Here is a 22536-nt window from a genome sequence, read left to right on the forward strand (position 1 = left end):
TATCATGTCATAATATCACTTACAGCAAATTTACTTGATATGTATATATGTATACAGTTGTAAATAACAATAAATAAATTATTAAAAAAAAACAAAAAACATTTTATTCAAATTCATATTTTGTTTAAACACACACACAGACGCTGACTAGTATGCGTGACTTTTTATTTGGACCAAATATCAATGATACTCAAAATGTACATTTCTGTCAAAAACTCAAATTTTGCACCATCGCAATACACCCCATATTTCTATGTATAGGTAAGCAAAAAGCAGAAAGAAATTACTCAAAATACTAAGATAGGTAGAAGATAACCCATGTTGCCTAATAATTCTTTAAAATCACTGAGTGGCCACCCAGGCCGTATATATTAAATGAACTTTGATTTATTTAACCATTTGATTTTTAATTATAATATGATTTTTATTAATTAGTACTATAATTGGATGCTATTTGACATTGCATCCGAAATTTATTGAGCTGAAGTATGTAGGGAGTGATCCGACTACTGCTTAAGTCAACTTCTTCTCATTAATCTGAATTTCACACATATCTTATTTGAATAATGAACACGTCCCGCCGACACACATGTTTAGATTGGATTTAAATCTGCTTTTACTGGTGCAAAAAAAAAAAGAAGGAAAAAATGTCGCGGCTTCTAAATGTGAATTAATTTTTAATAAGCATTCAATACCTAAATGGGATACCTATTCCCATTTAGGGATTGAATGCTTATTCAATTATATTTCGAATTTTAGATAATGCCGTTAATAATTCAAGAATTCCATAATTTCAAGAACAGAATTTATTAGAAAGGGAGAAATAACTGGAAGTGAATGCATTTAATTAGATGCTTTGGCAATTTAAAAAAAAAAAAAAAAAAAAAATGGTCTGTGTTGAAAACCTATTTTAGATAATTAGTTTGTTATAAGCAAATTTTTTTTTGTAGGTTGGTATCTAGTTGATATCTATATCGATTTTATTTTATTCCATCTACTTTTACATACAAACGAGCAAAAGATATTCCACGACCTACATTTCGAAACCGATTCGTCAGATCTAACCTGTATTTATAGTAAAGTTTAGGAATAGTGTACACATTCTAGTGAATTCCGTCCTCTACTTTAACATACGACTGCGCAAATATATTTTTCTTTATATACCTATATTTTCAAAACGGCTTCTACGATTTAGCTCAAAATTGTTGATTAGTGTTGGTATGGTCTAGTTTATATTTTATGAATTTCAATCAATACTTAGGGTTACCCATGGAAAAATGCAGTTTCCTGGTTTCGAATGATAAAGACGGTCCTGTATGATCCTTGGATTTAACCTTAAAACTCATTAAAATTAACTCTAAAGTACAGACTTTCAAGAAACGAGAAACTTCATAAAATACAACCCTGACACAGAAAAGGGATATACTTGTACTCCAAGAGCCATTATTTAAATATTGTACGTCGTAACTAATAATCACTTAACCCTTCAGATGATCTTTTTAAAAAATTCAATTTTTTAAAAGATTTTATGTTACGCCTGAAAATATTGAGTTTGACTTTGTCATGGTTTTACTTCTTAGCCGAAAATATATGATACATAGCATTGCTATCATTAAAGCAAGCTACTGATTTATGTTATTTTATGAAATATCAATTTTTATAACATTTTAAATTTTTAATACTTCTTAAACAAAATTAACCTAAAGCATCAACTCCAATGTGATTCTACATAAACTGAATCAAACAATAATTTTAATAATGGGGTGTTGATAGTTGATTACTGATTGGAAAAGATGGTCGGGGGTTGGTGTGGTCTGCAAATAACAAATAGTTTTTAACTATTTAATACCTGTTTAACCTATTGCTTTGAACAGTCCTGCAAAGTGGAGCGAAACGTCAGACATTGAATAGTTAAAAAATATTATTAATTATTTTTTGACCGCAACCATGACCATCTTCGAGGTGATTTATTTCATTCTGTCTATATGATGTTTGTTGATTCGTTTGACGTTATTTTTGACCTGTAAATATGTTAAACTGTTATTGTTAATAGTAAAGTATCCATATAACGAATAACCTTATTAAAAAGTCTATGGAATCAAAATGGACACATACCAGTCCGAATAATCTATCCAAAATTAAAATAGACATCTTTTTTATAAGTTATTCACAACTCACTTTTAGCCTGCCTTTTCCGCTTGACTCCCTGATGAAGATCTAAAACGCAGGTCGAAACGTCGGCATAAATAATTTTTTTTGTTTATTTGTTTTTTTTTTTTGCTGACCCCACCCCCTGACCATCTTCTCCAATCAATAATTTTAATATATATTAATCATTAAAATAATTATTTTAATTATATTTGTATTCAAAGTAAATACGATAGATTTACCTAAAGTCACCGTAGATTTTAGGTAGCTCTACAAACAAAATAAATATCAGAACAATTACCATTTAAGGACTATGGATATGAAATTATCTCAACTTACCTTACTTATACATTCAATTATTAAACCTTGAAATTTTTGTTTATCACATACGTTGTTGAATTCATTTTAACATTTTTATGTGTATTATTATTTTTAATAAATATATAAATAATTGACCGTATAATTTCAAATAATGATGAAGGTGGTCAGGGTTGCGGCCAAAAGAGAAACAAAAATAGTTGATAGCTTTGGCGGCTTTGCTCTTGATAAATTCGCCAAAACTATCGACTAGAACAGCCCTAGTGAAGATCTACAAAGTGGGGCGAAACGTCGTAAAATAAAAAGTTGTTAACTATTCATTATTTATATTTTTATTAAATTCTTATTATTTTCGTATTACTGTTGTTATTATTAAATGTTGTTTATTGCGAATTACTGACGCACTTTATTTTGTTAGCTCAAACATGACCTTGTTCCCTGTTGTTGTGTAAGGGATTTTATTTATTTCTACTGGTCAGAACCGGATCTAACGAGCATAGTACAACAGAAGGTTTTTACAAGTAAAAATTCTCATATTATTTCTAAAATGGAACAAAAATACTAGATATGATTTTCATAAACTTATAGATTTCATTCGAAAGTATTTTAAAAATTTGCGTTCTCAAAAACTCCAATACCCATATACACTTACAATAGTTCTTTTAGTTTTTAGCAATATTTTGTTCTTCGGAAAATATCAAAACATTCGTTACTGCTTTCCGAAATATCGTAATATATACATACGAATCCAAAAGTTGAGTTGTTTGATATCAAGAATACTTGAGTATACACTAATTTTTTTTTTTATTTAATAATTTATTTATTGATATTTACAACTGTATACACATATATACAACAAGTAAATTTGCTGTAGGTGACATAGTGACATGATAAAAACATGTGGAGAATCTACCCACTGATAGAACTCCAATAACATTTCTAGAGGAGAAGATCTCGAGGCCATCTTCTTTTCAGACGCCTCACTAAAATTTAAATTGGATAAATACATTTTCACTGAGTTCCTGGAAATACAGACAAATTGCCGTGCATTCTAAGCATTTTGTATTTCCTTCGATATATGAGGGTATTATTTATTGTTCTTTATTTTTTTTTTTTTTAAAGTTACTTGTTTAAAAGGACTCTGAGTAAATTTACTTATTTTCCCATTTAGTGTGTTCTTAGATATTATTACCTCACCTTAGTCCGGTTATTACCGGTTTGGTAATAACATCATATCTTTTCGATGAAGCATTTGTGAAATGAAGATATTAGGTGGAGAGAAAGAAAGTAAATGCTTTCGACAAACATTTCATTGGTTCAAGGGTTTCAAGAGGTCTCACATCCCAAGAGTTAAACCACACCTGGAATACAGAAAACAAATTATTTCCCACACCCGATCATGAACCATCGCGTGAGGATTCCAATGCTTTGACCAGTGAGATAACACATTACCTCAACTGTTAACAAGCCATAAAATTAATGTATGTTTTAGAAATTCTTTATCTAACCTCTCAGGCAAACTAATTTCCAAGGGTTCAACGTGAGAAAAGCCATTATTTATTTTTCAGAATTTTTCAGAAAACCTTCCTAAGTAATCCAAAATTCAGACCATTGTTGTACAACTAAAATACTTTTTTTCAGTATATTTATGTTGAACTTTCTTTGTAAACGACTCCTAATTTTTTTTTATATTTATATTTTTTATAGAAAAAGTAAGATTTGTTTAAGTTCAATGAAAATTAAAATTATGTTATAATATTTTTTTTATATCAACGACCCACTGGCAGCTCCTTCACACTACGAGCACATTATTGTTTTCATGTTGAAGTTATTTCTTACCTGAGTGTCCCAAAAACAGAAGAAAAAACTATTCAATAACAACACTAAAAATGAGGAACAATTGATATTTGTTTTTGTAATTAATTTTTTCTCATTTGAAATTTAAAATATAAAAAGTGTGAGCAGCAGGAGTTCCGTCCCAAGTGCACGTCCTTTCACGTCCTTTTTGTTTGGAAACCAAAAAGTTATTTAATACTTTACTACTACTTAAAAAAAAATGGAGCAGAGAGAGGGATAAAACATTAACACAATTAACATACAAATTTTGAATCCTACTACTCAATTTCTTCTGAATAGAAGAGCGAAAAACCTCAACAATCAGTGAGAACGAAAATACAAGAGTATCAGAAATAAAATTGAGGCCTACAAATGAAATTTTATTTTTATTAATGTATGTATATATTTTATTTTGGACATACTGGAAGATCGCTGATAGAGCGTGTGCAATAATAAAATGAAGAAGACTTTACGAAGTTTAAGTCCTTCGCTCCGACTTCTAGACAGAAAGCCCCGATGAAACCCTGCAACGTAAGGCGAAACGTTGGCTCAATATTAATAGTAATCAATATTGTGTGTTTTTCTTTGACCGCACCCGGAGCATCTTACTTTTAATATTTTATTTTATTTTTATAATTTTTATTTGTTAAAAATAAATATTAGTTAAGCAATATACATAAATATATCGATATTCATGATTATAGTATGAAGGTATTCTCATCATTAATATTTATTGACTAATACTGCGGCAGATTGTAATATTTATCATCAAATAAAATAAATTAGAAAAAAAAGGCATTTCTCTAACACCAGTACAAAATTTCCGCCTAGAAAACCTCGAAAAATGGCGGATGGCGGTTGAGCCTGCTATAACATAATTTTCTACAATGCTATAACACCAGCTAAATACACATTTTATTTTTCAACCCTACAACTTAATTTGGAGGAGCTGTAGAGCGCAAAACAACAAAAATAATAATAAAAAGCACTGATGACGAAATTTTGACATGAATTAATCCTCATTTCATTTATAAACATTTATTCTGCCTAAGGCCTTAGCACCCGTTTCTAGCACGTATAGGGTGTCTACCCTAAGAAGATAATAAGAACGGAGTTAAAATGTCTTTCTTATAGTTCAGAAGAAATTAAAACAAAATATAGTCTGCTACTAAAAAAAAAGGAGGCATTATATAAACCAATGAGACATCCCTGTTCAAGAGGTTATAAAAAAATATAGAAAATGCACCGACACTCCTGTCTTAGATATAGTCTGATCTTAGATATAGTAAAAAAGTATATAATTTTCGGGAAAGGTATAACAGAAACGTACTTAATGTAACACTACAACTATAAGACGTGAGACCTTAGGCGTCAAAAGAAATTTTAAAAAACGAATAAAAAAAAGTTAATTAAATACCTGAACTTCAATTATTGTGAAACATGTAATTAAGCAGATAATGGAATTTGAAAACACATTACATTGCTTTTCTGCGAACTAATGGAGTCATAAAAGTTGTTATTTTACTTTAAGATCTAATACACGCACGCTATTATGGAAAAATTTATTTCAAAAACTACATGTAAAGTTATGTAAATCCCTCTTATAAAACTGAATTAAAAGTAATAAAGCGTTAATTTATGAATGTTGGTAAATACTTAATAGCTGTTTGCCAACCGCAATTATACAATTGAGATTTTATCTTGTATTAATAACATTCTTGTATTTGTAATAACATCAGTTAGTGTTAGAAATGTTAGTTTGTTGGATGATGTTATATGTGTGTGTGTATATATATATAGATAATTATATATTATCCAGAACCCACAGCAGTTGACTCACGGCTACAGTGTAACAGAAACCATTTTCTGCCCAGCCGGATTCGAATTCGGATCTTTGGAGTTAGTAGCAACGCGCTTTACCCCGTAGCTACCGCGCTCCTCGTAGCTACAACAGTGTTCTTTAAGTAATGAGATTTCAAATTTTCCTTGACGAGAAGGCGTGATAAAATATACTTTTTTTCCCATTTAGCAAAGTTAGGTCTAGCAAGTTGTAGTACTCGGTATAGACTAGTACTCCATCACTTCGTAATTGAATCAACGATAGTAATTACTCTAATAACATGTAATCGGGGCTTTCAGAACATAATTAATTATTAATTAATTGTAAGTTATTTCCACAGAACTTCTTAATCATACAAAGGCCTGGACATGTGGCGTTCATTGAATGAAAGAATGTTCGGAGCAAAGTAAAATTATAATTCCAACCCTACCTTTCGTGTTTATCATTAATAAACTCCGTACTGGTTCGAAACCGGTTCTGGGAAGTTGTCAATGTTAAAAAGTCTGTGAGCTGTTGTATAGAAGGTTGTTTGTTCGGCAAGGCTCTATCGCTTGACTTTAATTATATTACAAGAAGCATAAACATGAAATAAGATCTCAAGTTAATGAAAAATCTGACTGAATTATATAGGCCACATCAATTTGTATTTACATGGATATAATCATGTTAAGAATTGCAGTTAGCAGTAATATAACAAAAAAACTTTCCTTTAAGGCGTATCTTGCACATTGAGGTGAGATTGGTTCAAAATCAATGACTACATTCCGTGTGTATCCTCTCACAACAAAGCCAACGCCAAATTATTGGGAATAACTTAAAAACTACAATACAGGTTGTGAATTTTTTTTCCAGTTTATAATAGACTTAATGTGATCTATTAAAAGTTAAAATTATTCAGTAGTTGCACACAAGGAAAAAACTCAGTTGGATGTTGAACACGATGGTTAATTCATAACAGTAAAAAAAAAAAAACAGCGTAATATGCTCAGAACCGGTGTACTTGAATAAGTATAAAGAATAAATAACTGAAGATTTCGATATTAACTTTGTTCTCCTAAATAATCAAGCTAAAAAGATATAGCTAAAGATTCCTCGTTTTTAATCTGTAGTCATCAATTGCAGATATGAAGAATATAAAACCTGGCCACTACAACTTATGAAGGGTTGGGTTCAGCATCTGGGAAGAAAGTGCTGTTTCTAGACCAATGGTTGTGCTAGAAGGTGATTTAAAAAAAAAAAAAAAAAAGCATTTGACGATATGTAAGTAGTACTTGTATATTTGCATGGAATAAAACTGTATTTTTTACGTATCTATATTCTACAATTAACGTACTGAGAATTAAATAATCTAGTTAAAAATACTATATCATTTTACTTTCAATAAAATCAAAACAAAATCGCTGTACTCTTTGTTAAGAATACTGAAATCCCGAAAAATTTCTAATAGTTAAACGAAGGGGTGGCCAACTTTTCTGTACATATGATCTACCTTTTATCTTAAAAGAGTGTCACAATCAACTTGTCATAGGCGTAGTCATTGGTTGAATCAAATGCATTCTATGTTTAAACACTGTGATTGAGTATAAGGTGCATTAAACAAGAACATTTATCATTGCCCATTGTAAAAAAGTAATCAATTACTCATTCTTTATTGAAGCAACAAGTTTTCGATTTTTTGGTTTACTACTAAAGTTCATGGGTATACTGGAATGAAAAAAATATGATTTAAAGAATAAATATTTTCCTAGAAAATTCAAAACCCCCTGAACTGCGGTAATTATCTCCGTTACATTTAGAGAAATAATAACAATACAGCAACAATATAATAATATTACGATGGGGGACTGCAATCCAGGTATATTAAAATCTAATATAGATATCTTGCATCCTCTTCCATTCCTGACAATTCTCCGAGGCACCTGAAAAGAAGATGGCAACGAGACCAGCTAATGTAAAATGTCATTAGAGTGCTACCAATGGGTACTCTGGGGTCCCTACACGCCTGTAACACTCCAATTTAACTTAGATCAGTTTTATTAAATGTATAGTTGTAAATAGTAATAAATAAATATTTAAAAAAATATAGATATATTTAAATTTACAAGAAGTATGTTATAGTTACAATATATTACGATTAACTTCTTAATTTAAGAGTTCTTCCCAGCACCTATTATCTAATCCTAAAGTATTAGAAGAGAGATACTTCCAGATTCGACAGGGCTCATCACTACGAAGGAGCTGGAATAGGGACCTCTTAAATTGATTTTTAAATTTCAATTTTAATGGAGAGGAATGATTGGATGACCTTAACCTTCATGTCTTCGTGAATTTTTTTTCTCTTTCTGTACATCTCATTCGCTGGTTGTAAAAATGCTTTTACAGTTGTGAATAAAATAAATAGTAAAAAAAAAACTTCTTAATTTAAATAATTATTGTTATTCACAATATATTTGTAATTATAAGTCCCATATTATTCTCTCAATGTAATGACCGCATTTTAGAGGTCTGTGACCTAGAAATTTCACTTATCAAGTAAATAGATAGGTAAGAAAGAGAACTTAATTAAGAAAAGGTATTTACATTTTTTAAAAATTGAAACTGAACGCCATCACCGAGGATAAATCATAATACTGTTAATGCAAAAGAAAAGAAATTACCATAAGATACTACCAAATATTCATGCTAACTGACTGAATTCTTCTGCTTCTGACACAGAAGCCACAATGTATTGTGCTGAATGGGCGGAGATCATAGTGTCAAGCTGTCAGAATTATAGCAATTCACAAAATTCATTAAACTATTGCTAGAAAGTTTTGTCTTCTACAATCGCTTCAAAGTCCATGGTACACGAAATTCAACACTAGACAATGGGAGCGATCGACCAAAATTGGCCTCACGATTGGCCTGTCGTGGGTGTAAAGCTATCGGCATGCGTACAATGATAAAGCTCTGATATAAAGCTGCAAGACCTGGTCTTTAGCAGATACCCTAGGAAGCAGAATCAAGAGATCTGTATGGAAATCCTTTCGTTCCAGAGTCTTAATGCCTGGAAGAGAAGAATAAACTAATTAATTTTAATAAAAAAAAAAAGTATTTCGTACCTGTTATACGCTGGTCTACCTTAGTCCGCTGAGGTAATTGTGGTGCCGAAGTATTTGAAACTGTCTACTTTCAGAAAGGATTTGTCATCCAGACAGACCATGTCGTTACAGTGGATTTTTTGGTTTACGATCATATACTTTGTTTTATCTTCATTTATTTGCAAGCCAATTTACGCTGCTTCTCTTATTAGAGTCTTTCCGAGTCTATTTATAATCTTTTGTGTTTCATAGTATTGTTTCTAAGACATACGTAAATGGCCCCAGGCCTTAAAGGCATACTAAATTAAATGTAATAAAGCTTTCCATATTAATTAAGTTTAAAAAAATTGAAGCACGAAATTAGAAGATAATAATTATGTCAGTTAAACGAAAAGAAAAATTACAACAGGAACGCCCAACCCAAACTTAGCAGCGTGTCGGAGATTCAGAATTGGCATGGTTGGCAAGTAGGTTTTAACGTTTTTTGTGGTTAATTTTGTCTCAAAAAGATCAAGCATCTATCTGGAATGAAAGTGTAATTTAGATTCGGCTTGTTTAATTGAATAATAATAATTTAACAAAATTATTATAGTTTAAATTTTAAATCAGGTGGAATGGCGGAAGCCACTGCTGGAGAGATGAAGGCTAAATTAGACGTTCTTGTCATTAGGAGATTGTTTTTTTTAAATCTGAGATTTTGCTGTAAGATATCGGTTTGTACCGGCGAAATGAACTGTCTAATAAAATGTTATTTTTGCCAATTCTTTTATTAGCAGCGATAAATTCTTGAAGTAGGTTATTTATGTAAATCTGAATATGTAAATTAAAAATAATATATAAATCGAGAAGAAAATAAAAAAGTGAAACCAGAATCACCTTGAATATGTCGATTGTTTTCTCTAAAGCTATTTGCAAATCGTATTTTTTAGAGAAAAATAATAAGATTATTTAAAAATGACTTATTTGTAAGATACAACTAAATTATATTTTACAATCTTAAATAATAATGTTTTTGTTTCATCGCTGTTGTTTTTTGTTGTCTTATCCAAGAATAGGATAGTTTTAATATTCATACAGGAAAAATAAATTTTTCATTCGCATTTTAACTTTTAGGCACCAAGTAAAAAAATTGTTTTTGTTTAGTCAAATTTGTGCTTGGGAATAATTGACCGAAACGTTAATCCAATTTTGCCGAAATTTACAGAATTGTACGGTTGGTATCTAAATAGTATACGAAAATGTATAATTCTCCGCATTTTAATATCCCAGTAATAGCCAGTCAGATTTGGTCCAAATTTAGAGGGAAGTTGTGGACTTGAGTAGTCACGGTCTTGCATAAAAGTGAACAAATTCCATCAATTAAGATTTGTTTTACCATGCGCATAAGTATTTTTTGACTTTGAGCTTCAAAAAGTCTCTCAAGTACATTTTTTTTTTTAACAAAAAATCAAATGTAAAAAAATAAATAAATACAATTTATTCTTAAACCTTGAAATGAAGATAAATCCGTACTTACATATCCAGCAAAAATGGTAAGGAAGATAACCCCAGACCTAATTCAGGGCTTAAGAGGGCGGGATGGATAAGAAGAAATTTTCTTAGAATTATTTTTGTGGTATGATCTTATTCATCTACATAGACATTTAATAATAATTATAGAGTAGTGTGTAAAAAAAATAAATAAAATAAAATACCCAACGCAATATCTTACCTTTAAATTATTTACTCATAACGAATAGATCAGTGTTTGAAAAAACAAAATAAAGCAAATCGAACAAGATTGTAAAACGCATAAAAGCCAGAACTGAGATTTGGTGTGAACATAACTACGTACCTGAAAGTTGTTTTTTGGACTAATTTATTTTTAGGTCGACTGTTTACTCATTTACCTTAATAACGAATGAAATCTCGTTGTGCTACTTTTCAGAATATTTAAAAGTATTTCTTGTTCCAGGACGTCCGCCACACTTCTGCCGTTTCTAACCGGTTAGAAACGCCAGCCCAGCTCGTGCCAAAGTTTTTTTTGAAAAATATATGAAAAGTGATTTTATTGTTTTAATAATGCTTGAAAATGGCATATTTTATTATAAAATACAAAAAAAAACAATGGTGCTGGCGGTAGAAAAATTAAAGCACACAAAAAGCCAAATATCTAACAAAAAAAGGCAACTCATAATAATAACCCTTTAACTCACTTAGGAGGGGTGTATTGGTGAACCAGAACAAAATTTTGATTGAAATTGACCTCCACTGTTATGGAATTGTACAGACAAGAATACAAATCTACATACGGAATTTGAAGAGTCCTATTTGATTAGAACGTGGATATGCCCGAATGTAGCGTTAAACTAAACGTTGTAAATAACTTTGATTCCAGCATGTGCAAAGGCTTATCGATAGCAGATACCTAATATACCATTGGTGCCATTTTGTTTTATAGTTATTATTTTCTACTTAATCATTTATACGCGTATATTCTACTTTTTTTATCACTGTTGATTCTAACATACGAGGGGGTTGTTTAGAGGAAACCACACTATTCTAACCAAAATAAGGAAGGGGGGTCGTTTTCATCACCAGGGGCCGCCACGAAATAAAAGTCACCTCCCCCTCCCCCAAGGCCAGAGTCAAACCGGCACCACTGCAGTTAGGTTATTGAGGTAGACCCTTAGCTCACTCAACTACGAACGGTCTCCTGAAAAATTTGTAACTTGTAACTTACGATAGGAGTTTCCCAAATTAGGACCCTAGTAATTTCGTTCATCGTGTTAGACTGGCCAAACACAATATAACTGAGACCAAATCCCGAAAAAACACTCCTCTTCCTGTAACAATCCTGGAGTACACGTGAAGTACACGTTAGTAAAACGTGGAAGCACTTTTAATCAGCAATCTAATTGTTTTTTTGTTTTTTTAAATATCAAGCATTCCACAGGAATTCTATCTCTAGTAAAATTGACTGTCGAAACATTCCAGAGGAATATATTTATCTAACTACCAGCACATCTTACTGTGGTTAAAAAACAGGTATAAAAGAAAAGGTGACAGCTGACTCAACATACCCTAAAACAGGTTAATACGTTGCCTTTGAAAAACATTTTTGAACTGATTTTACCACCATGGGTGATTGTGAACGTATCCTAATGTAAATATCCCAAATGTATAAGACTATTTTTGATTATACAATACAAGTTTATAAGCATATAGATATTAATGATTAATGTTATTAATGAATAACAGTTAATGAATGAGTTTGCAATTACGGTGCGTATCAGTACTACTTCTACTTAATACTATTTGAGTGTGTTATCCTGTTTGATAGTTTTAATGAAACCCACGCTTTATGTGTGAGCACAATTATTTACTTTATGTCATTCTGTTTATTTTTTGTATTCATTGGTTGTTATCTTGTTCTTTGTTTTTAGCCCTAATGAAGGCTAGAAATTCTGGCTGAAATAATTCTGGCTATTAAATAATTTAATTCAACTTATTTGTGTTATATTTTGACCGCACATCCTCACCCCCAACCATCTTCTCCTCATATAATTTCTCCACGGTCAAATATCTCTCATCATTATTCATCACCCATAGATCATAGAGGTGTATTAGGGGTGGCTAAGTTAAAATAAACGGTTGGAATATATGAGATGTTGTAATTCAAAATTATTGAATATTCATTTATAAGTAAAATTAATTTTAAATTATATTTCACAAAATTATAAAATGAATTTATCTTTATGTCGAATAATTTGTTGATTTTTGGGAGCGATGCCCCAGGTCACTACGAAACTGCTCTCGCATCCCGTAAGAAATGGCGAGGAAGGGAAGGAAAAGTTATAAATAAAAAATCAAATCAAAATCAGAATGATTAAAAAAGGAATTATGTGATTATATAAATGATGTTGACTTATGATTGAAATAGTTAATTTTGATTTGAACAATGATTCAGGAGATGAATGTTCCTTGAACAGAAACTGCATAGATATACCCCTTCTTAGCATACGGCCTTATGTACCATGGCTTAGATATCGATGGTAGGGATATTTTGTTGTTGTTTTTATGAGATCAAATTCCAGCTTAGACTCTATCCTTTTAATTAAAATAATTGTGAGTTTCTAAAGAATTCTTGTGTCCTGTAATTAGCTAATTTTTTTTTCTTAAGTAATTATGTTAGTTTAAAGGGATTCCAGCCATTCGGGTGTTGGTTATACTGTAAGAAAAGCTAGTTGATAATTGATTACAATCCATTTCTACTGCTTTGATCTCCTCCGCGCAAATTCCCTCCAGTTCTTATCTTGCCTTCCTTCAGGCCATGGCACTTATAACCTTTTCTTGCATTATGAATTCTTCCATGTCTAACCTTTTTTAATCAGACACAATCAACGCTCAATTACATTTGTCACTTTGGACTTTTACCTTAAACGAATCATCTAAAGTATATATTGGTTTTCATTTTGTTTCGCTTCAAATTGTACATTAAAAATGAAAGATGAAAGAAGTTAACTTTTTATGAAGTTCCTGCAACCTATGATTCATGCAGAATCAATGTGTAGTAAATAAGAAAAAGAACTCAGTTTAAAGACGCCAGTCTGGAATGAAATTGTGTAGTATACAATTGGATTTTATTTTCCTTTTATTACTCCTGTACTGAACTAAAGTGTTATCTATTTTAATTTATTTATCCTAAAATAATGGATCTGGAACTATTTCAAGATGCAGTCACCACTGCCGGCCTACTACCTTCAGCTGAGCCTGGGAAGGGCAACAATCCTGAGATCTCCCTCCCATTAAAAATTTCTTGTAATTTTAATTTTCTTTTTGTCAATTACGTATACAGTATGGATTAAGACCTATTATTAAAATTAAACTTACCACTAAATTATAATGACAAGAGTTTATTATTTCCTTTGTCGATGTTCAATGCATTATTTACTAACTTTTTCATATTGGAAGTTAAAGTCTATTTCAGGGGCGTACGTAGCTCAGATAGTTAGACCTAGGTCTATCGTTCTGCAATTTGGGGCAGCGCCGGTCCGAATCCGGCTTGGGGCGTTGACTTTTCATTAAATCGGTCTCACAAAATGAAAAACATGACCCCCCCCCCCCCCCCATGGTTAGAATAGTCTCCTGTAAATAACTAGGCAAACATCATCTTTACTGTGGATTGCCTTAAAAAAGTGTATTTCATTTTTGGATAGATTATTCGGACTGATCTGTGTCCATTTTGATTCCAAAGACTATGTAATAGAATTATTCATAATATGGATACTTTACTATTAGTAATAACAGTTTGTGGGTTCCCTCCTGGGGTCCACCCAGCCTCTTAAATTAGGTACCCTTAATTGGGTAAAAATTTTGCGGTCAAGCGTGTTTCTGACCAAATCACCTCCTTGCACAACCGTTGGTCTAGTACAGTACTTTTTTTACGAAGTACTGAACCCCTGACCCTTCATGGGTTGTAGCGGTACAGATTTTAATTTTTTTTTGTTAATAATAACAGTTTAACATATTTTAACATATTCAAATAACGTTAAACGATTCAACAAACATCATATAGACAGAGTGAAATAAATCACCTCGAACAATGAATATATGAATATTCTAGACTGAAAAATGAAAATCATGTGTACAAGAATTTTAAAAAAATGTCTTTATTGACATTTTCAACTGTACATAATAATACATCTAGTGAATTTGATGTAAAATCATTCAGGGTGCCAGACTCGATCAAAAGCCTGTTCTACACCGAAGAAGACTCCTGTGCAGTACATTACGCGGTCTAAAGAAGACGAGATAACGTCCACCACTGGACGTTGGAGTTAGTAGCGATATTTTAGGTTAAACTCAAGAAATTCGAAAATGTAATGTAAATATTATCGAAGTACTCTTTCTAAAAGGTTTTAACATTTCTTACCTTTTACCTAATTGACATATTTTCACTTATAGAGCATGAGGACCTTCGCTTAGGCTTTAGAACTGACTCATTGCCATATTCATTAAAAGCACTAGTCAGATAAGGTCAGAAAGAAGCTCTTTTCCAGAAATATTGCTTTGTTAAATTTTGTATTTAAAATCTTTATACAGGAACCTTCAGTTATAAATATTCCTCAATAATATTATTGAATAATTTTAATTATGATCAATATATAGAGTAATTTGTCAGTCCATTAATACTATATTATGCTCAAATATTATTATAATAGGATAAAGAACTTCCCTTAAACTATGATTATTAGTATTACTTAATTTAATAAATAGAACTTATTTTAAGAATGCTCTACTCGCTTTTACCTTTTTTTTTCCAAGGTAAAGTAAGAAGTATCACACATCAGAGGGATAAGGAGTCGGAGGTGAGATAGGCAAGATTAATTCTTATTATTTTATAGTATTTAGTAATTTTTGATTACTTTAATGAAAACTATGTTTAATTATAATTCAAAACTAATGAGTCTGCCAAGTATAGGTGGGGGAATAAAAATTTTATGAAAACTACTACTCCTACAAAAATAAACGTCATAAACTATTTTAAAGCTCATTAAAGTAGCTTTAATTTTAGTGCTAATAGACATCTGTACGTTAAATGGTTTTTTTTTTTTTTTTGGTTTTTTTTAAATAGTTTTTCAAAATAAATTCACAAACTACAGACCTTTCAGTACGTTCCATACAACATTCTTAAGAAATATTGCTTTTTAAAAATCTATATCTCGAGAACTATTGAACGTAAATAGCTCTATTAGGGTTTAAATTTTAGCAAATGTATTCTACTTTAAATGATGCTCTCTTAGATTTTCTATTGTTGTTGGTAGTTGTAAAAATATAGAGCTCCGAATAAAAAATTAATTACTTTTAAGGTTTTGAAACAGCCGCCATTTTTTATTCCCCCTACCTTTACCGGATAGACTCATCAATTTTGACTAGTAATTATACCTAGTTTTTAATTACATGATAAAAAAATGGGGTGAAATGACAGCCTTCTCTTGGGCTCTTGTACTATAAGAGATCTTAACGTCGTCATATATTGACCTATACTCATTAATGTGTAAATGTAACGTAAAGAAGACCATACCTGGAAATAAGTGTGTACTTATTTGGGTCTGTGTTTCACCTTATCAATACTTCTTTTTCTGTCTTATTTCTTCGCCGGCTATGGGGAACTAATATGATTAATTAATAAGCATTATACTAAAAAGAATTAAAACTCTTATTTGTATCTAAAAGAATTGACATTAAACACTATATTACTTATGTTACATTATATGTAGGATTTTACCAGAATATCATTACTCATCAAAATAGTAGTATCGAAATTCGTGACCCTGTCACTGTATTTTTATAATGTAAATGAGTAAATTGAATATTAATATTAACAAAAATTAATCGATTAAGACAATGCATTAATTGAAAAGTTTAAATAATTTCTTTTTGTACAGACATGCATACATTGTTAAATATATGTTCTACAGAAAATATTTTCATAAATGATTTTATAATAAATCTGATACAAATAAAGAATGAAACTCGAGTCATGTCCCTGTGAATGCAGCCATTAACATACTCAGCTGTCAGAATGACTAATTATAAAACCCGAAAATTTATTGGCCAATTTCCAGTTTCACCGGTTGAGCATGTGATTCCATCATTTTTTTATGGCAGCTTGGCTCGGTGGATAGATGTACAAGTCCAGTTCCTTTCTTTTTTCAGAGTTGGGTATTGTAAGGAGCATTATTACAGTTATAATTAATGAGCATAGCATGCGAATGAAATGTTCGAGTAAAGTCTTTGGACTAAGTAACGAAAGAAATACTAAAAAGTTAACGTCCGGGTTGTTGACCGAAATGTAAGTGGGAGGATCATATTAAGCCTATAAGGATTTGTATTGGTACGGTGGCCGCGAGATGGGGATATGTAGGTAGCATTTAGTAGTATTTGCAGCGAACCTCCGGTTAGTAAAGTCTTATATTTGTTCAATTTTTCACGAAATAAGAAACTACAATACGTTAATTTATGACATCCATTAATTACCTGGAACTTTGAGTTGAAAAAAAGATTAGCGACAGAAAAATAATTAAAGACATACCAAAACATTTTCTTAATTATAATTATTATTTTGTTTCCTTTTGTCAACGACATATCTAGTAGCAGAGTTGGATTTAATTGAACTCAAATATGTAATAAGGAATCAATGGATATTCTTGTGAGGTTCTGTTGTATAAACCTTATCGATACTATTTTCAACAATAACGTCGAATACCTCAGTAGCTTAGGACTAAACCCAGATACCTCAAAAACCCTCGGGGACGATCAAACAATAAAATTAGTTTAATTATTTTATATTTTCTTGTTTGAGAGTGGTTTATTTTATTCTTAAATAAATCGAATTTGATCCTTTTTTTCTCTGAACTTTATTCTTTACACCTTTTCCAACGTTTCGACCTTCAGGTCATTCTCAAGGATACCTTCATATTGATGTCATTTTCTTTTTTAAAATCTTAAAAATGCAGGCTAATTGCCTTTGTCCCATATAACCTTTCTAAATAACTTTTTCCTGGATTTAAACCTTTTTTAAAAACTTTTCTTCCTTCCTTCATTCACATTTGCAACTTTTTTTTTTTTTAATTTATTTATAGATATTTACAACTGTATACACATATATACAACAAGTAAATTGACATAGTGACATGATAAAAACATGTGGATAATCTACCCACTGATAGAACTCCAATAACATTTCTAGAGGAGAAGATCTCGAGGCCATCTTCTTTTCAGACGCCTAGGAGAATTATTAGGTAATGAAGGAGAAGCCAGTTCTCGAGTTAGAAACAAGTGGATTTGGGTGGTTGAGAAGTTTGTCACGGAAGGAACGATATCTGGTTCTGGCCAAATCGGCAACATATGGAACATTGAGATCCTGATGGATGACTTGATTTGTGACAAAGTAAGGAGCATTAAGGATTTTACGAAGGATTTTGGACTGTAAGGATTGGATTCTGGAGGAATTTGATGGTTTAGTGGAGCCCCAAAGCTCAACTCCGTATGTTCAGATAGGCCTTATAATAGTCATGTAGATCAGTCTTTTGTAATGGATTGGCAATTTAGACCGTTTGTCTAGTAAATGTTGCAATAGTCGGAATCTACGAGCAGTTTCTTGTTTTTTTAGCCTTGTATGAGGATTCCATGTCAGTCGTTTGTCGAGATGTAGTCCTAAGTAACGGATCTGTTCGACAGGAATAAGTGGGGTATTATTAAAGGATATTGTAGGGGAAGAGGTCATGGGTTTACGTCGAAGGGTAAATGTGATTTGGTGGGATTTATTGGAATTTATTTTAATCCTCCAGTTTTGGCACCATTCTTCATGGGTGGTGATGTGGGATTGGAGGGTTTGGGATACAATGTAAGGATCATTGTTCACTGGCAATAGGCATGTGTCATCGGCATACGTGGTGAGGATTGTACATTTGCAACTTAAAACAGAACCTACCTTCATTAAGCTGTTGAAGGTAGGTTCTGTTTTAAGTTGCAAATGTGAATGAAGGAAGGAAGAAAAGTTTTTAAAAAAGGTTTAAATCTATGAAAAAGTTATTTAGAAAAGGTTATATGGGACAAAGGCAATTAGCCTGCATTTTTAAGATTTGAAAAAAGAAAATAACATCAATATGAAGGTATCCTTGAGAATGACCTGAAGGTCGAAACGTTGGAAAAGGTGTAAAGAATAAAGTTGAGAGAAAAAAATGATCAAATTCCTTTTATTTAAGAATAAACTAAACCACTCTCAAACAAGAAAATATGAAATAATTAAACTAATTTTATTGTTTGATCATCGACCCCGAGGGTTTTTGAGGTATCTGGGTTTAGTCCTAAGCTACTGAGGTATTCGACGTTATTGTTGAAAATAGTATCGATAAGGTTTATACAACAGAACCTCACAAGAATATCCATTGATTCCTTATTACATATTTGAGTTCAATTATATCCAACTCCGCTACTAGATATGTCGTTGACAAAAGGGAACAAAATAATAATTATAATCAAGAAAATGTTTTGGTATGTCTTTAATCGTTTTTATGTTGCTAATCTTTTTTTTTCAACTCAGAGTTCCAGGTAAGTAATGGATGTAATAAATAAACGTATTGTAGTTTCTTATTTGTATAAGAATAAAATAAAATTAGTGTTTCAGTTTTTAAAATCACAACATTTACTGACAAAAATATAACTTTGAACGGAAGAAAAAAATAAAAAATAAATAATCAAATTAAAAAATAAATAAAATTAAACGAATATAAGCAAAATTAAATAAAATATAAATGGCGTTGATGACCAACGAAGTTTGGCGCCGCTAAACAAAAACAAACAAACAAAGCGTCGAACATTTTTATTAAAAGACCAAAATAGTTTCCTATATGTAGAACTACCAAAAAAAAGAGAAGTAATTGTACTGTACCAGTTTTACTGATTTCAATTTACCTTAATTTATTTTCTTGTACGAATGAGCCTACAAGATTCCTATCCTGGTGTTGTCCTCTTGGTACCACTGCTCTTCCGTCACTTATTCTTGTGGATCTTATAATAATGTATGTTCCGTCTATAGCCTTTATCTATGAATAGCTTTTACCGTCCAAGTTCTGTTCAATCATAACCGCGAACATAAATCTCTGTGCTTCTCATTCAGATCCCAACATGCGGTGTATATTTTGATCTTGCGCTATTTTAATTTGGAATACCGGACATATGGTAATGAGGTTCAGCATTCTTGAATACGGTATGAAGGTTGACGCGAAAACCCGGTGCCACGTGTAGAATCACATCTGATAGTCCGGCAGAAATTCTCTAAATATAGCGGTCATTAAACGGCCCTGGTATAATAGGAACAGTTCTTCATACTTTAATAAACTAATGATTTTGAACATGCAATATTACCGCAACTTGAACCATCTCCTTCTTAGTTCTTATTTTAGTCAACAATCAATATATAAAATTATATACTATAATAATTATTAATTATACGAAGCAGAATAAAACACAGTGTGGTCGTTCAAATATACATGAATATAATGTATCATGGATTTAATAAATTATTTATTCAATTTTATTTTTAAGTATGGATAAGACTAATTTGGAGTTTCTGTTATCTATGCTTATGACGGCCATGATAATCACTCAAGAAATATGTCGATCTATATATGCTTATCAATTATTTAACTAATACATTCTAAATTCTCATACATATCTTGATTATCTTTTACGAAGAAATTTAAGAGAGAGAAAAATCAGTAGCCTGTTGATAAAACATAGATTCATTCTATCCTAATTAAAAGAGGTTTGATAAAAAAGACAACGATAACTCGGATTTATTTTTTTAAGATACGTAATAAATATAACTGAATTTTTTACAAAATTTCAAGCTCAAGATCAGGTTCGAATCGCGACAGGTTTATATTTGCATATTTATTTTAATCAATTGAAAATTAAAAAAAATAATATAAAACGATAATTTTAACATATATCACATTGTAAATAATTAAATTCCACAATACTGGTATAGTACACAAAAATTTAAAATGTTACTTTTATGTTTAAAAATAACATTTTTGGACTTTAAAAAATTCCAATAGATTTAGCACAATACAATATAGTAAGAAATATATGTTCCTCGCAAAACGTAGGGACTTAATTTAGGTTTTTTATTCGATGTGTTAGAAAGGAATAAGTTTATTTGTTTATAAATGATAAATAAAAAAGATTTAAAATTCACTATGTTATTTTCTAAACGACGAATGCCAATTTTCTCATGTAGTTGCCTATTATTTTAGAGGTTTCAAACCATAAATTTTCAAGTTAATTACTTAAGAAATTAAATTAGTAATTTAAATATTAATGCTTTTAAAGTTGAGAAGGTGGGTGTAAGAGTTACTGACAAACTGTAGTACATATTATCACAGCTTGTACTTTCTTAAAGCTATTTTTCAAATTATAACAACGGGAAGATTCTCTCATGGTAGTACCATTATTCCTCCTCATTATGATTTTTTTTTTAGAATTAAAATATTATACAGTTATTGAAAAATTATATATTTATAATGTATTGATATGATAGTGATATGTGACCTTAACATATTGATCACGCGCTCGTGTACTTTGGATCATCAGAATTTTGAACCATTCAATTAAAAAAAACCTACTTATGCAGTAATTTGTAGTTTTTTGTTTCATTGGAAAATTAATAAGATTATATGAATGTGTAACGTAATCTATATTTTTAAATTTATATACAAGAAGCTACGGTAGGAAGTTTTAAATTTAATAAGAAATTTATTAATAAAATAGACAAAAAATAATACAATTCATTTATTAATAAGAAAGGGCTCATTGTAGTGGTTATTGGTTAAGTAGGGAGGCGCAAAATTTTATATTGGTTTTATAGATAAATAATACATATAATTAAAAAAAAATGTATAAAAAAGATTCTTTTGTCAACTACTACGAAAATAATTCCAATATTATTCGAATTCGTGTCATGAATTTTACAACTATTTTTTATATATTAGAATATTACTGTTTAAACAAAAATAATGAACCAAATATGGATGAGAGGGATACTTGCTAAGAAAAAAAGTGCCTAAGTGCAAACCCTATTCAATATTATCATAGCTCTGGTAAGATATAAAAAAAAAATAATGAAAAGATAATTACTCACCAGCTTGTAGTTGGTTAGGATGAAACCGGCCACTCTTGGGAAGAGACTTTAACACTGGGGAGGAGACAGCCGTGGACTTGAAGCTATTCTTGGCATTGCCTCCCTACTACCTCTGTCTCAAGACTGGAACACTGGGCGTTTTATTGATGAAGTTGTTTATTGGACAAACCTAACCGCGAATACCTCTGAATTAGTTTTTCTATTTTTCTAATCCATATGCTAAAGAACTAACGAAACGAACAACTTATTTTAAAATTGATAACGCACTTTCCTTTTTTATTATATTTTTATCATTTATGAAAAGAACTAAGAAACATTATGAGAAAAAAATTATCAATTATGGGCGTTAAATTTAGTGAATATCTTACTTACTTAATAAAAAGCACTGTACGACTCAGTACAAACTAATTAACTACAAGGTAATAAATTCAGCTCAACTAGTGAAAGTTACTCTAATATTGAGAAAGAATATTGTAAGCAAGTTAATCGTTTATTATTTTTCAGGTCATTTATCTATAAATGCTCGATTCCAATTTATTTTTCATTCCATTAATTTCTTATGAATATTAATGTTAGAAGGGAGTCCTACCTCAGGTTTAATAATTACACTGTTAGCAAATAAA

General features: G+C 30.7%; 1 protein-coding gene across 1 annotated transcript in view; it reads right to left on the minus strand.

Annotated features, from left to right (window-relative positions):
- LOC106682808 (protein scarlet) overlaps positions 1 to 22060 on the minus strand; it is a 141932-nt gene extending 119872 nt beyond the window's left edge. Inside the window, exon 1 of the mRNA XM_014423871.3 lies at positions 21914 to 22060. The gene's annotated coding sequence lies outside the window, so the exon portion shown is untranslated. The remainder of the gene's footprint in view (positions 1 to 21913) is intronic.
- Between the last annotated feature and the right edge of the window lie 476 nt (positions 22061 to 22536).

The sequence above is a fragment of the Halyomorpha halys genome, unplaced genomic scaffold (assembly GCF_000696795.3).
Source record: "Halyomorpha halys isolate HHAL.00 unplaced genomic scaffold, Hhal_1.1 Scaffold442.1, whole genome shotgun sequence".
Lineage (NCBI taxonomy): Eukaryota > Metazoa > Arthropoda > Insecta > Hemiptera > Pentatomidae > Halyomorpha > Halyomorpha halys.